The sequence below is a fragment of the Salvelinus alpinus genome, chromosome 23 (assembly GCF_045679555.1).
Source record: "Salvelinus alpinus chromosome 23, SLU_Salpinus.1, whole genome shotgun sequence".
Taxonomy (NCBI): domain Eukaryota; kingdom Metazoa; phylum Chordata; class Actinopteri; order Salmoniformes; family Salmonidae; genus Salvelinus; species Salvelinus alpinus.
This window is the reverse complement of record NC_092108.1, coordinates 7,515,239-7,530,918: the sequence shown is the minus strand read 5'-3', so window position 1 is coordinate 7,530,918 and position 15,680 is coordinate 7,515,239.

Below are 15,680 nucleotides of genomic sequence, written 5' to 3'. Positions count from 1 at the left end.
ACCCACAATGCTGCATTGGAGAGAATAAGGAAGAACTAAGCCATTAGAGTATCCTGTGTTTGTCTTCTCAAGGGACATTACAGTGCAGGAGTTACACATTACATTCATAAATTAATCTGTAAAGGGGGAAACTCACCTCATTCACTACCAATGTGTAGCATTGCATTACCCACAATGCTTACCTGCTGAGACCAAGGAAGAACTAGACATAGCAGCAATGGATTCGTTTATATCTCCTCCAGGAACTTTAGGATACAGGAAGTGTTACACATGAATAAATTAAGCCTAGCAAGAAGCTTTGTTTGATCTGATGAGGTTGAAGACGGGCGGCAGGTACCCTAGTGGTTAGAGTGGAGGGGCGGCAGGTACCCTAGTGGTTAGAGTGGAGGGGCGGCAGGTACCCTAGTGGTTAGAGTGGAGGGGCGGCAGGTACCCTAGTGGTTAGAGTGGAGGGGCGGCAGGTACCCTAGTGGTTAGAGTGGAGCGGCGGCAGGTACCCTAGTGGTTAGAGTGGAGCGGCGGCAGGTACCCTAGTGGTTAGAGCGTTGGGCCAGTAACTGAAAGGATGCTGAATCAAATCCCTCGAGCAAACAAGATAAAAAAATAAATATCTGTCGTTCTGCCCCTGAACAAGGCAGTTAACCCACTGTTCCCCGGTAAGACCGTCATTGTAAATAAGAATCTGTTCTTAACTGACTTACCGAGTTAAATAAATAAAGAGCTCTATGGAGTTTCAAATGACAAGGCAGGGACAGTAAACAACACATCTTAACCAGTGAAAATTATCATGCACAAATGCTTGCTCATATAAATATGTAATTATTATAATAATAATAATATGTCTATGTGCTTAGTATTATGTGCTTGGTATTATCCATGCTCATACCATGTTCTTCCTATATGACATCATGGCTGAACTTTGATATACTGAGTTGTCAAACTGGCATGTATGTTTATGAGGAAACGGCTGTTATTGTTATTGACCAGGCATTCCAGTCTACCACCAAACCACTGAAACAAGTGCAGAGCCCAAACAATGTTTCTCTGGACACAGTTCAAGAGAAGGTTAGTGGTTAATATGTAACTCTCCTGACATCTACTGGTGGATACTGGTATTGGCAAAAGATTGAATAACAGATGTGCGGTTATATAGTATTTGGGTCCTTGCAATCTGGGATCCTTGGAACGTTTTACGTTCTGGAACAAGCAACTAGTTATACTGAAACGGTGCTGTACTAAACGACCAGTTAAAACACGGGGAGGGGTTGGGAAACGCTGTCAGCAGCTTGGCCACTGCCCTTTAAAAAACGTCATTCATTGCTTCAAGTCACATCTCACCACACCCACCAAACGGGACCAAACCTACCTCAAGGTCTGTTCAAGAACGTTTTGGTGGAAATCTATCGTTCAGTACAAACCGTTAAGCAAAAAATAGCAAACGTTCAAGCGAAATGAACGCACCTAATTTATCCCCTGCATGAAACAGAGGCGCACTCAATTGTTTCAGACGGAACTCTCCCAACTATTCTAAAGAGAAAGTTACGTATTTTTTAGTTCGGTGCTGCGATAGAACGCTGTTTGAACTAAGGCTAAGCTATCAACAACAAAAAAGAGTGACACAGTTAATGTTTACTTGAGTTTCTTCATGTCCGTGGAAAACACAAATTTCTTTTGGCAAATCATTAAAACCTTGTCATATAAATGTCACCCTTGACACTGTTTTATTGTATGAAAATCATGTGCCACTATCTTTGAAATGCTGAGTACATCTCAACTAGTGTCCTGTCCCATTTTATTCCCACACAAACCTCCACACTGAAAACCCTTACTAAAATGTACCGTGGTCTACTACTGTGGTCTGAATCATGAAAATGTACCATGGTACTACTGGGGTCTGAATCATGGAAATGTACCATGGTACTACTGGGGTCTGAATCATGGAAATGTACCATGGTACTACTGGGGTCTGAATCATGAAAATGTACCGTGGTACTACTGGGGTCTGAATCATGAAAATGTACCATGGTACTACTGTGGTCTGAATCATGAAAATGTACCATGGTACTACTGTGGTCTGAATCATGAAAATGTACCGTGGTACTACTGGGGTCTGAATCATGGAAATGTACCATGGTTTTGGCCTTGAAGTATGATGGTACTACCGTGGTACTGCCATAGCACCTAAATATTTTTATTTGTATTTTTTTATTTCACCTTTATTTAACCAAGTAGGCCAGTTGAGAACAAGTTCTCATTTACAACTGCGACCTGGCCAAGATAAAGCAAAGCAGTGCGACAAAAACAACAACACAGAGTTACACATAAACAAACGTACAGTCAATAACACAATAGAAAAGAAAAATAGAAAAATCTATATACAGTGTGTGCAATGTAGAAGAGTAGGGAGGTAGGCAATAAATAGGCCATAGAGGTGAAAATAATTACAATTTAGCATTAATACTGGAGTGATAGATGTGCAGATGATGATGTGCAAGTAGAGATACTGCGGTGCAAAAGAGCAAGAGGGTAAGTAATAATATGGGGATGAGGTAGTCGGGTGTGCTATTTACAGATTGGCTGTGTACAGGTACAGTGATCGGTAACCTGCTCAGACAGCTGATGCTTAAGGTTAGGGAGGGAGATATAAGACTCCAGCTTCAGAGATTTTTGCAATTTGTTCCAGTCATTGGCAGCAGAGAACTGGAAGGAAAGACGACCAAAGGAAGTGTTGGCTTTGGGGATGACCAGTGCAATGTACCTGCTGGAGCGCGTGCTACGGGTGAGTGTTGCTATGGTGACCAGTGAGCTGAGATAAGGCGGAGCTTTACCTAGCAAAGACTTATAGATGACCTGGAGCCAGTGGGTTTGGCAACGGATATGTAGTGAGGGCCAGCCAACGAGAGCATACAGATCGCAGTGGTGGGTAGTATATGGGGCTTTGGTAATAAATGGATGTCACTGTGATAGACTGCATCCTGTTTGCTGAGTAGAGTGTTAGGGGCTATTTTTTAGGGGCTATTTTGTAAATGTTTCATATTACCATTGTATGATTAACCAATAAGGCACAGACCGTATACCACGGGTATGACAAAACGTGTATTTTTACTGCTCTAGTTACTATGGTAACCAGTTTATAATAGCAATAAGGCGCCTCGGGGGTTTGTGGTACATGGCCAATATACCACGGCTAAGTGCTGTTCTTCTGCACGATGCAACGCAGAGTACCTGGACACAGCCCTTAGCCGTGGTATATTAGCAATATACCACAAACCCCTGAGGTGCCTTACTGCTATTATAAACTGGTTACCATAGTAATTAGAGCAGTCAGCCAATCAGCATTCAGGGCTCGAACCACCCAGTTAATAACATAACATTTATACCATGGTATAAATCTGAATCACGGAAATATACAATGGTTTTAACCTGCATTATACATTCTAAGATGGTAACGCACAATTATGATAAATGGTAGCAAAAAGGATCAGAGAGGGATCCAGTCGCTCTAGTGGTTTCTTCTGGGTATTTACTCTACAGTTGCTCTCGCGCTAGCCTGCCTAGTCGGTGAGTCAGTTGAATGAGAGAGCTAAGCCAACTGAAAAATGAAGAGGGAAGCACAAGAATAACTAAACATTTTAAACGTTATCATCACAGTGGGCGAGTTATAAAGTATATGATATGAAACACCAAGTTAAGTGGAGCGTAAGGATATAATTGTTGTTATTTTTTGATTATGTTTTGATAGGTTAATTAATTTATAAAAGTCCTTTGGTACATAAGCTAATGTAGGCTAAAGTTAGGTCCAGTCAAACTAGCCTGTCGTAGTCATGGCGACATGACCAATGAACGTTCACACAGAGTGTAAACAAAGGGAAACATTGTTAAACTTGCTGTTTTTAGGGATATTCTGAGAATTACATGAACAAAATGTATCTATGAGATAAGATGATAAATAATAAAATTTTACAAACAATTATTTTTGCATGTTGACCGTCTAGAATTGTAGAAGATTAGCCAAGTCAGTTGAATGAGAGAGAGCCAACTGAAAACTGTAGTGTGGAAAGACATACCAGATAAACTAACTATTTAAAATATTCAAGGTTTCAGACTCCCTTCAGCTCCCAAGGTTTAAGAAGGTACACTGCTCTACTAAACCATGTGTGTTGTAGGGGTTTAAGAAGGTACACTGCAGTACTAAACCATGTGTCTTGTGGTTTCACTATGAGCTTAAGAAGGTACACTGTAGTACTAAACCATGTGTGTTGTGGTTTCACTATGAGCTTAAGGGGTTTAAGAAGGTACACTGCAGTACTAAACCATGTGTGTTGTAGGGGTTTAAGAAGGTACACTGCAGTACTAAACCATGTGTCTTGTGGTTTCACTATGAGCTTAAGGGGTTTAAGAAGGTACACTGCTCTACTAAACCATATGTGTTGTGGTTTCACTATGAGCTTAAGGGGTTTAAGAAGGTACACTGCTCTACTAAACCATGTGTGTTGTGGTTTCACTATGAGCTTAAGGGGTTTAAGAAGGTACACTGCAGTACTAAACCATGTGTGTTGTGGTTTCACTATGAGCTTAAGGGGTTTAAGAAGGTACACTGCTCTACTAAACCATGTGTGTTGTGGTTTCACTATGAGCTTAAGGGGTTTAAGAAGGTACACTGCAGTACTAAACCATGTGTGTTGTGGTTTCACTATGAGCTTAAGGGGTTTAAGAAGGTACACTGCTCTACTAAACCATGTGTGTTGTGGTTTCACTATGAGCTTAAGGGGTTTAAGAAGGTACACTGCTCTACTAAACCATGTGTGTTGTGGTTTCACTATGAGCTTAAGGGGTTTAAGAAGGTACACTGCTCTACTAAACCATGTGTGTTGTGGTTTCACTATGAGCTTAAGGGGTTTAAGAAGGTACACTGCTCTACTAAACCATGTGTGTTGTGGTTTCACTATGAGCCTAAGGGGTTTAAGAAGGTACACTGCAGTACTAAACCATGTGTGTTGTGGTTTCACTATGAGCTTAAGGGGTTTAAGAAGGTACTAGGCCTACACTTTGCCATTGCAGAGCGAGTAGTCAACGTTTAATTATGTGAGTACCATAAATTACTATGTTTTTGGTCACTTTACCTGAACAACGGTGGGACACAGACCATCATAATACATTGTAAACAACTAGCTACCATGCTTTCATGTTTCACCACATGCTGCTAGTACAAAACCATGGTCTTTTTTTTCATTGTATTGCCATGGTTAATTTGTGTACCATGGTAACTATTACAATGAAACAAATATCATGTTATTTTGCTCACTATAATGACATGAAAATACCCTGGTCTTTCCCCCCACCATTTTACTACCATGGTACATTTTTGTAAGAGAATGCATTTCAGAAAGGACATATTGTACTTTGAGAGTACTCATAAAATACAGGTTTTGGGAGGACTCTCATTTGAATGTGTGATGTGATATTGCAGAAAATGACTTAAAGTGATGCCTCCGGAACGTTTGTATAATTCAACCAGTAATTTTGAGCCAAAACGGGTCCCTGTTTTTTGTGTACTACGTAAAGCCCTGAACAGGCATGCATTTTAAGACCTAGGCCTACTCAGGCCCGATTGCTTCTGCCAAATTTAAGGCCCGGCCCAAAACTCGAAATCAGAAAATCCATTCGCTGCTCCTCCCTGTCTGTCACTTGCTCCCTGTGTGCAGGTAGCTCACTCTGCATGCACTCTACTCATGATGACTCTGAGTCTGTGAGTAACCATAGCAACAGCTCCACTTGGGCTGCTCTGCTCGATGACGAGACACGAGAGAGCCGTTAGCTACTTTCCGTCACTCTAAACTCAAGGAACATTATTATTTTCTGTGAAATAATCTCTCCTGTCTTGTATTTGACAAGGTTGAAGCGCTTCTGACACCATGTTATGATCTTAGTCAGTCAGATATCACCGTACTGCGCAGCAGAGCATGAGAAAATGGCTCCGCTTGAAAATGTTAATGATCAGTTTAGTGATACCCTGCCAGTACCCTAGTTATTGATGACAAAAATAACCCTACCCGTCCCTAACTCAATCTACCCGTCCCTAACCCGATCCACCCGTCCCTAACCCGATCTACCCGTCCCTAACCCGATCTACCCGTCCCTAACCCGATCTACCCGTCCCTAACCCGATCTACCCGTCCCTAACCCGATCTACCCGTCTCTAACCCGATCTACCTGTCCCTAACCCGATCTACCCATCCCTAACCCAATCTACCATCCCTAACCCGATCTACCCGTCCCTAACCCGATCTACCCGTCCCTAACCCGATCTACCCGTCCCTAACCCGATCTACCCGTCTCTAACCCGATCTACCCGTCCCTAACCCGATCTACCCATCCCTAACCCGATCTACCCGTCCCTAACCCGATCTACACATCCCTAACCCGATCTACCCGTCCCTAACCCGATCTACCCGTCCCTAACCCGATCTACCCGTCCCTAACCCGATCTACACATCCCTAACCCGATCTACCCATCCCTAACCCGATCTACCCGTCCCTAACCCGATCTACCCGTCCCTAACCCGATCTACCCGTCCCTAACCCGATCTACCCTTCCCTAACCCGATCTACCCGTCCCTAACCCGATCTACCCATCCCTAACCCAATCTACCATCCCTAACCCGATCTACCCGTCCCTAACCCGATCTACCCGTCCCTAACCCGATCTACCCGTCCCGATCTACCCGTCTCTAACCCGATCTACCCGTCCCTAACCCGATCTACCATCCCTAACCCGATCTACACGTCCCTAACCCGATCTACCCGTCCCTAACCCGATCTACCTGTCCCTAACCCGATCTACACATCCCTAACCCGATCTACCCGTCCCTAACCCGATCTACCCGTCCCTAACCCGATCTACCCGTCCCTAACCCGATCTACCCGTCCCTAACCCGATCTACCCTTCCCTAACCCGATCTACCCGTCCCTAACCCGATCTACCCGTCCCTAACCCGATCTACCCGTCCCTAACCCGATCTACCATCCCTAACCCGATCTACACGTCCCTAACCCGATCTACCCGTCCCTAACCCGATCTACCCGTCCCTAACCCGATCTACCCATCCCTAACCCGATCTACCCGTCCCTAACCCGATCTACCCGTCCCTAACCCGATCTACCCGTCCCTAACCCGATCTACACATCCCTAACCCGATCTACCCGTCCCTAACCCGATCTACCCGTCCCTAACCCGATCTACCCGTCTCTAACCCGATCTACCCGTCCCTAACCCGATCTACCCGTCCCTAACCCGAGGTATAATGTCGGGGCCCATCGGGATCGTCATCATCTAATTGTGTTCTAAGGCATCCATTTTGTATGATATGTTGCGTCCTGCAAAAAAATCCAAAAGAATACAAATAACATTGTGCAATTCGTATGATATATGTTACGATTCCAATTCGTACAATATGTTAACGAATTTCTTGTTCTTAAGATCCCAGACTGCATAGATCTTGTCAATTGAGCAAACACTTATTTACAGATCAGCGGGAAAAAAAACTGCGGTTCATTTATCACATTGGTTCCCATAGCAACAACACAACATGCCTTAACATAAGCAACAGAAATAACTGTAACAGCTGTAATGGATCTCTTTATTGTACCTAGGTGGCCGGCATTATTACATCGATAACGATGACTATCTAACAACACAGGCCATATTAATCACTTACTAAAGCGACAGCAGGGTTTATAAAGGCGATTTCCACTACGGTGAAAAAGTCAGTATGATAAACTATGTGGAGAGGGAGATAAATGTTGCTGTTTGAATAGCACCCTATTCCCTATATGGTGCGTTACCTTTGACCAGAATCAGATGGGTCATGGTCTAAAGTAGTGCACTATATAAGGAATAGGGGCCTATTTGGGACATTTGAGTAGTGGGGTAGTGTGGGTAGTGGGGTAGTGGGGTAGTGGGGTAGTACATTTGGGTAGTGTAACATCAAGGCTGTGCTAGGCATTCCAGCTGGCTAGATCAGAGAGGGAAGGGGCTAGACCAGCTGCACTGGTTCACATGGAGAGAGAGAGGGGAGAGGGGAGGGGAGGCAGAGAGAGAGAGGGGAGCGGGGGAGAGAGGGAGAGAAAGAGCGAGGGGGAAGAGGGGAAGAGGGGGAGGGAGGGGAAGAGAGGGGGGAAGAGAGGGAGAGGGAGGGGGAGAGGGGGAAAGAGAAGGAGAGAGAGAGGGAAGGGGGGAAAGAGAGGGAGAGCAAGAGTGAGAGGGGGGAGAGGGGGGGGCGAGAGAGACATAGAGAGGGGGGAGAGAGACTGGGTTCAAACTCAGGTATCCTGCATGGCACAAGGCTATTAGCCCTCTGAGCTAAAGCCAGGCATCCTGCATGGCACAAGGCTATTATTCCATTGAGCTAAAATCTAGGCATTAGGCTCAGTGAGCAAACGCAAGTCTTCATGTCTCAAGCAAGATTACTGATCACATTTTACAGAACCACCACTACACCTGCAAAGCCTTATTCTTTACTGCACAGCATAAGGCATGGTTTAGCAAGGACTGATTGAAACAAGACTATGCACTTTGTTTTATGGCACCAATTATGACGTAATCAGAGAGATTTCATTATGAGTTCCATTGAGGAGCTGTATCTGTCCCCGGATTCCGGAAGCCTGGAATCACAGGGTGTAAAACAAGGGACTTTGGCCAAAAGGAATTGCTGTGTCTTGTGAGTGACGGATGCTTCTAAAACAGCACTGGACCGAATAACACAGACGGGAATGCACAGAAGACATCCCCACTCAGGTAAGGATATTAATGAATATATCTCTGGATAACAAACGGTTAATTGTTAATGCTGGTCCCGTGTCGCTCAGTTGGTAGAGCACTGGGTTTTGGGTTTGATTCCCACAAGGGACCAGTATGAAAATGTATGCACTCACTACTACTGTAAGTCGCTCCGGATAAGAGCGTCTGCTCAGCGACTGGAATGTAAACGATACCTTCATGTTTGTCTGATTTCGGTAAGATCTTACTAACTCAGATTGAGTCACAGACAGTCTTGCTAAGTGTAGGGATGGAGTATGTGTTAGCTTTTGCTAATTTTCAGTTGGCAACTCTTAAATACAATACGCAAACTTTGGATTGCATAGCAAAGGACTTCACAAATTGTATACGTAGAAGATGATGTACCAAGATATAAACAGTATACCTGTAACCCTTTAGGTGTGTCGTGTATGGGTGTTCCAGTGGTAAACATGTGTAGTCAGTGGTGAACAGGTGTAGTCAGTGGTAAACAGGTGTAGTCAGTGGTAAACAGGTGTAGTCAGTGGTAAACAGGTGTAGTCAGTGGTAAACAGGTGTAGTCAGTGATAAACAGGTGTAGTCAGTGGTAAACAGGTGTAGTCAGTAGTAAACAGGTGTAGTCAGTGGTAAACAGGTGTAGTCAGTAGTAAACAGGTGTAGTCAGTAGTAAACAGGTGTAGTCAGTGGGTAAACAGGTGTAGTCAGTAGTAAACAGGTGTAGTCAGTGGTAAACAGGTGTAGTCAGTGGTAAACAGGTGTAGTCAGTAGTAAACAGGTGTAGTCAGTAGTGAACAGGTGTAGTCAGTAGTGAACAGGTGTAGTCAGTAGTAAACAGGTGTAGTCAGTAGTAAACAGGTGTCCCAGTGGTAAACAGGTGTAGTCAGTGGTAAACAGGTGTAGTCAGTAGTGAACAGGTGTTCCAGTGGTAAACAGGTGTAGTCAGTAGTGAACAGGTGTAGTCAGTAGTAAACAGGTGTAGTCAGTGGTAAACAGGTGTAGTCGGTGGTAAACAGGTGTAGTCAGTAGTGAACAGGTGTTCCAGTGGTAAACAGGTGTAGTCAGTAGTAAACAGGTGTAGTCAGTAGTAAACAGGTGTAGTCAGTAGTAAACAGGTGTAGTCAGTAGTAAACAGGTGTAGTCAGTGGTAAACAGGTGTAGTCAGTGGTAAACAGGTGTAGTCAGTAGTAAACAGGTGTAGTCAGTGGTAAACAGGTGTAGTCAGTAGTAAACAGGTGTAGTCAGTAGTAAACAGGTGTAGTCAGTGGTAAACAGGTGTAGTCAGTGGTAAACAGGTGTAGTCAGTAGTGAACAGGTGTAGTCAGTAGTAAACAGGTGTAGTCAGTGGTAAACAGGTGTAGTCAGTGGTAAACAGGTGTAGTCATTAGTAAACAGGTGTAGTCAGTGGTAAACAGGTGTAGTCAGTAGTAAACAGGTGTAGTCAGTGGTAAACAGGTGTTCCAGTGGTGGTAGCCTGTAACTGTTCTGTTAAAGCACTGAGGACCATTAAACATTAACAGGATCATATGACAGACAGTGTGTGACAGACTGTGAAATCACTCACCTAGTGTAACAGTACCGGCTCCCTCTACTTTTAGATGATGTACCAGGATATTAACAGTATACCTGTGTAACCCTTTAGTATGTGGTGTACAGGTGTAGTCAGTGGTAAACAGGTGTAGTCGGTGGTAAACAGGTGTAGTCAGTAGGTAAACAGGTGTAGTCAGTGGTAAACAGGTGTAGTCAGTAGTAAACAGGTATAGTCAGTGGTAAACAGGTGTAGTCATTGGTAAACAGGTGTAGTCAGTAGTAAACAGGTGTAGTCAGTGGTAAACAGGTGTAGTCAGTGGTAAACAGGTGTAGTCAGTGGTAAACAGGTGTAGTCAGTGGTAAACAGGTGTAGTCAGTGGTAAACAGGTGTAGTCAGTGGTAAACAGGTGTAGTCAGTAGTAAACAGGTGTAGTCAGTAGTAAACAGGTGTAGTCAGTGCAGGTGTAGTCAGTGGTAAACAGGTGTAGTCAGTGGTAACAGGTGTAGTCAGTGGTAAACAGGTGTAGTCAGTGGTAAACAGGTGTAGTCAGTAGTAAACAGGTGCAGTCAGTGGGTAAACAGGTGTAGTCAGTGGTAAACAGGTGTAGTCAGTAGTAAACAGGTGTAGTCAGTGGTAAACAGGTGTAGTCAGTAGTAAACAGGTGTAGTCAGTGTTAAACAGGTGTAGTCAGTAGTAAACAGGTGTAGTCAGTAGTAAACAGGTGTAGTCAGTGCAGGTGTAGTCAGTGGTAAACAGGTGTAGTCAGTGGTAACAGGTGTAGTCAGTGGTAAACAGGTGTAGTCAGTGATAAACAGGTGTAGTCAGTAGTAAACAGGTGTAGTCAGTGGTAAACAGGTGTAGTCAGTGCAGGTGTAATCAGTGGTAAACAGGTGTAGTCAGTGGTACACAGGTGTAGTCAGTGGTAAACAGGTGTAGTCAGTAGTAAACAGGTGTAGTCAGTAGTAAACAGGTGTAGTCAGTGGTAAACAGGTGTAGTCAGTAGTAAACAGGTGTAGTCAGTGGTAAACAGGTGTAGTCATTGGTCAGTGGTAAACACGTGTAGTTAGTAGTAAACAGGTGTAGTCAGTGGTAAACTGGTGTAGTCATTGGTAAACAGGTGTAGTCAGTAGTAAACAGGTGTAGTCAGTGGTAAACAGGTGTAGTCATTGGTAAACAGGTGTAGTCAGTAGTAAACAGGTGTAGTCAGTGGTAAACAGGTGTAGTCAGTGGTAAACAGGTGTAGTCAGTGGTAAACAGGTGTAGTCAGTGGTAAACAGGTGTGTAGTCAGTAGTAAACAGGTGTAGTCAGTGCAGGTGTAGTCAGTGGTAAACAGGTGTAGTCAGTGGTAACAGGTGTAGTCAGTGGTAAACAGGTGTAGTCAGTGGTAAACAGGTGTAGTCAGTGGTAAACAGGTGTAGTCAGTGGTAAACAGGTGTAGTCAGTGCAGGTGTAATCAGTGGTAAACAGGTGTAGTCAGTGGTAAACAGGTGTAGTCAGTGGTAAACAGGTGTAGTCAGTAGTAAACAGGTGTAGTCAGTAGTAAACAGGTGTAGTCAGTGGGAAATTGGTGTAGTCAGTGGTACACAGGTGTAGTCGGTGGTAAACAGGTGTAGTCAGTAGTAAACAGGTGTAGTCAGTGGTAAACAGGTGTAATCAGTGGTAAACAGGTGTAGTCATTGGTAAACAGGTGTAATCAGTGGTAAACAGGTGTAGTCATTGGTAAACAGGTGTAATCAGTAGTAAACAGGTGTAGTCAGTGGTAAACAGGTGTAATCAGTGGTAAACAGGTGTAATCAGTGGTAAACAGGTGTAGTCATTGGTAAACAGGTGTAGTCAGTAGTAAACAGGTGTAGTCAGTGGTAAACAGGTGTAGTCATTGGTAAACAGGTGTAGTCAGTAGTAAACAGGTGTAGTCAGTGGTAAACAGGTGTAGTCAGTGGTAAACATGTGTAGTCAGTGGTAAACAGGTGTAGTCAGTGGTAAACAGGTGTAGTCAGTGGTAAACAGGTGTAGTCAGTGGTAAACAGGTGTAGTCAGTGGTAAACAGGTGTAGTCAGTGGTAAACAGGTGTAGTCAGTGGTACACAGGTGTAGTCGGTGGTAAACAGGTGTAGTCAGTAGTAAACAGGTGTAGTCAGTGGGTAAACAGGTGTAGTCAGTGGTACACAGGTGTAGTCAGTAGTAAACAGGTGTAGTCAGTGGTAAACAGGTGTAGTCGGTGGGTAAACAGGTGTAGTCAGTGGTAAACAGGTGTAGTCAGTAGTAAACAGGTGTAGTCAGTAGTAAACAGGTGTAGTCAGTAGTAAACAGGTGTAGTCAGTAGTAAACAGGTGTAGTCAGTGGTAAACAGGTGTAGTCAGTGGTAAACAGGTGTAGTCAGTAGTAAACAGGTGTAGTCAGTGGTAAACAGGTGTAGTCAGTAGTAAACAGGTGTAGTCAGTAGTAAACAGGTGTAGTCAGTGGTAAACAGGTGTAGTCAGTGGTAAACAGGTGTAGTCAGTAGTGAACAGGTGTAGTCAGTAGTAAACAGGTGTAGTCAGTGGTAAACAGGTGTAGTCAGTGGTAAACAGGTGTAGTCGGTGGGTAAACAGGTGTAGTCAGTGGTAAACAGGTGTAGTCAGTGGTAAACAGGTGTAGTCAGTGGTAAACAGGTGTTCCAGTGGTGGTAGCCTGTAACTGTTCTGTTAAAGCACTGAGGACCATTAAACATTAACAGGATCATATGACAGACAGTGTGTGACAGACTGTGAAATCACTCACCTAGTGTAACAGTACCGGCTCCCTCTACTTTTAGATGATGTACCAGGATATTAACAGTATACCTGTGTAACCCTTTAGTATGTGGTGTACAGGTGTAGTCAGTGGTAAACAGGTGTAGTCGGTGGTAAACAGGTGTAGTCAGTAGGTAAACAGGTGTAGTCAGTGGTAAACAGGTGTAGTCAGTAGTAAACAGGTATAGTCAGTGGTAAACAGGTGTAGTCATTGGTAAACAGGTGTAGTCAGTAGTAAACAGGTGTAGTCAGTGGTAAACAGGTGTAGTCAGTGGTAAACAGGTGTAGTCAGTGGTAAACAGGTGTAGTCAGTGGTAAACAGGTGTAGTCAGTGGTAAACAGGTGTAGTCAGTGGTAAACAGGTGTAGTCAGTAGTAAACAGGTGTAGTCAGTAGTAAACAGGTGTAGTCAGTGCAGGTGGAGTCAGTGGTAAACAGGTGTAGTCAGTGGTAACAGGTGTAGTCAGTGGTAAACAGGTGTAGTCAGTGGTAAACAGGTGTAGTCAGTAGTAAACAGGTGCAGTCAGTGGGTAAACAGGTGTAGTCAGTGGTAAACAGGTGTAGTCAGTAGTAAACAGGTGTAGTCAGTGGTAAACAGGTGTAGTCAGTAGTAAACAGGTGTAGTCAGTGTTAAACAGGTGTAGTCAGTAGTAAACAGGTGTAGTCAGTAGTAAACAGGTGTAGTCAGTGCAGGTGTAGTCAGTGGTAAACAGGTGTAGTCAGTGGTAACAGGTGTAGTCAGTGGTAAACAGGTGTAGTCAGTGATAAACAGGTGTAGTCAGTAGTAAACAGGTGTAGTCAGTGGTAAACAGGTGTAGTCAGTGCAGGTGTAATCAGTGGTAAACAGGTGTAGTCAGTGGTAAACAGGTGTAGTCAGTGGTAAACAGGTGTAGTCAGTAGTAAACAGGTGTAGTCAGTAGTAAACAGGTGTAGTCAGTGGTAAACAGGTGTAGTCAGTAGTAAACAGGTGTAGTCAGTGGTAAACAGGTGTAGTCATTGGTCAGTGGTAAACACGTGTAGTTAGTAGTAAACAGGTGTAGTCAGTGGTAAACAGGTGTAGTCATTGGTAAACAGGTGTAGTCAGTAGTAAACAGGTGTAGTCAGTGGTAAACAGGTGTAGTCATTGGTAAACAGGTGTAGTCAGTAGTAAACAGGTGTAGTCAGTGGTAAACAGGTGTAGTCAGTGGTAAACAGGTGTAGTCAGTGGTAAACAGGTGTAGTCAGTGGTAAACAGGTGTGTAGTCAGTAGTAAACAGGTGTAGTCAGTGCAGGTGTAGTCAGTGGTAAACAGGTGTAGTCAGTGGTAACAGGTGTAGTCAGTGGTAAACAGGTGTAGTCAGTGGTAAACAGGTGTAGTCAGTGGTAAACAGGTGTAGTCAGTGGTAAACAGGTGTAGTCAGTGCAGGTGTAATCAGTGGTAAACAGGTGTAGTCAGTGGTAAACAGGTGTAGTCAGTGGTAAACAGGTGTAGTCAGTAGTAAACAGGTGTAGTCAGTAGTAAACAGGTGTAGTCAGTGGGAAATTGGTGTAGTCAGTGGTACACAGGTGTAGTCGGTGGTAAACAGGTGTAGTCAGTAGTAAACAGGTGTAGTCAGTGGTAAACAGGTGTAATCAGTGGTAAACAGGTGTAGTCATTGGTAAACAGGTGTAATCAGTGGTAAACAGGTGTAGTCATTGGTAAACAGGTGTAATCAGTAGTAAACAGGTGTAGTCAGTGGTAAACAGGTGTAATCAGTGGTAAACAGGTGTAATCAGTGGTAAACAGGTGTAGTCATTGGTAAACAGGTGTAGTCAGTAGTAAACAGGTGTAGTCAGTGGTAAACAGGTGTAGTCATTGGTAAACAGGTGTAGTCAGTCGTAAACAGGTGTAGTCAGTGGTAAACAGGTGTAGTCAGTGGTAAACATGTGTAGTCAGTGGTAAACAGGTGTAGTCAGTGGTAAACAGGTGTAGTCAGTGGTAAACAGGTGTAGTCAGTGGTAAACAGGTGTAGTCAGTGGTAAACAGGTGTAGTCAGTGGTAAACAGGTGTAGTCAGTGGTACACAGGTGTAGTCGGTGGTAAACAGGTGTAGTCAGTAGTAAACAGGTGTAGTCAGTGGGTAAACAGGTGTAGTCAGTGGTACACAGGTGTAGTCAGTAGTAAACAGGTGTAGTCAGTGGTAAACAGGTGTAGTCGGTGGGTAAACAGGTGTAGTCAGTGGTAAACAGGTGTAGTCAGTGGTAAACAGGTTTAGTCAGTGGTAAACAGGTGTAGTCAGTGGTAAACAGGTGTAGTCAGTAGTAAACAGGTGTAGTCAGTGGTAAACAGGTGTAGTCGGTGGGTAAACAGGTGTAGTCAGTGGTACACAGGTGTAGTCGGTGGTAAACAGGTGTAGTCAGTAGTAAACAGGTGTAGTCAGTGGGTAAACAGGTGTAGTCAGTGGTAAACAGGTGTAGTCGGTAGTAAACAGGTGTAGTCAGTGGTAAACAGGTGTAGTCGGTGGGTAAACAGGTGTAGTCAGTGGTAAACAGGTGTAGTCAGTGGTAAACAGGTGTAGTCAGTAGTAAACAGGTGTAGTCAGTAGTAAACAGGTGTAGTCAGTAGTA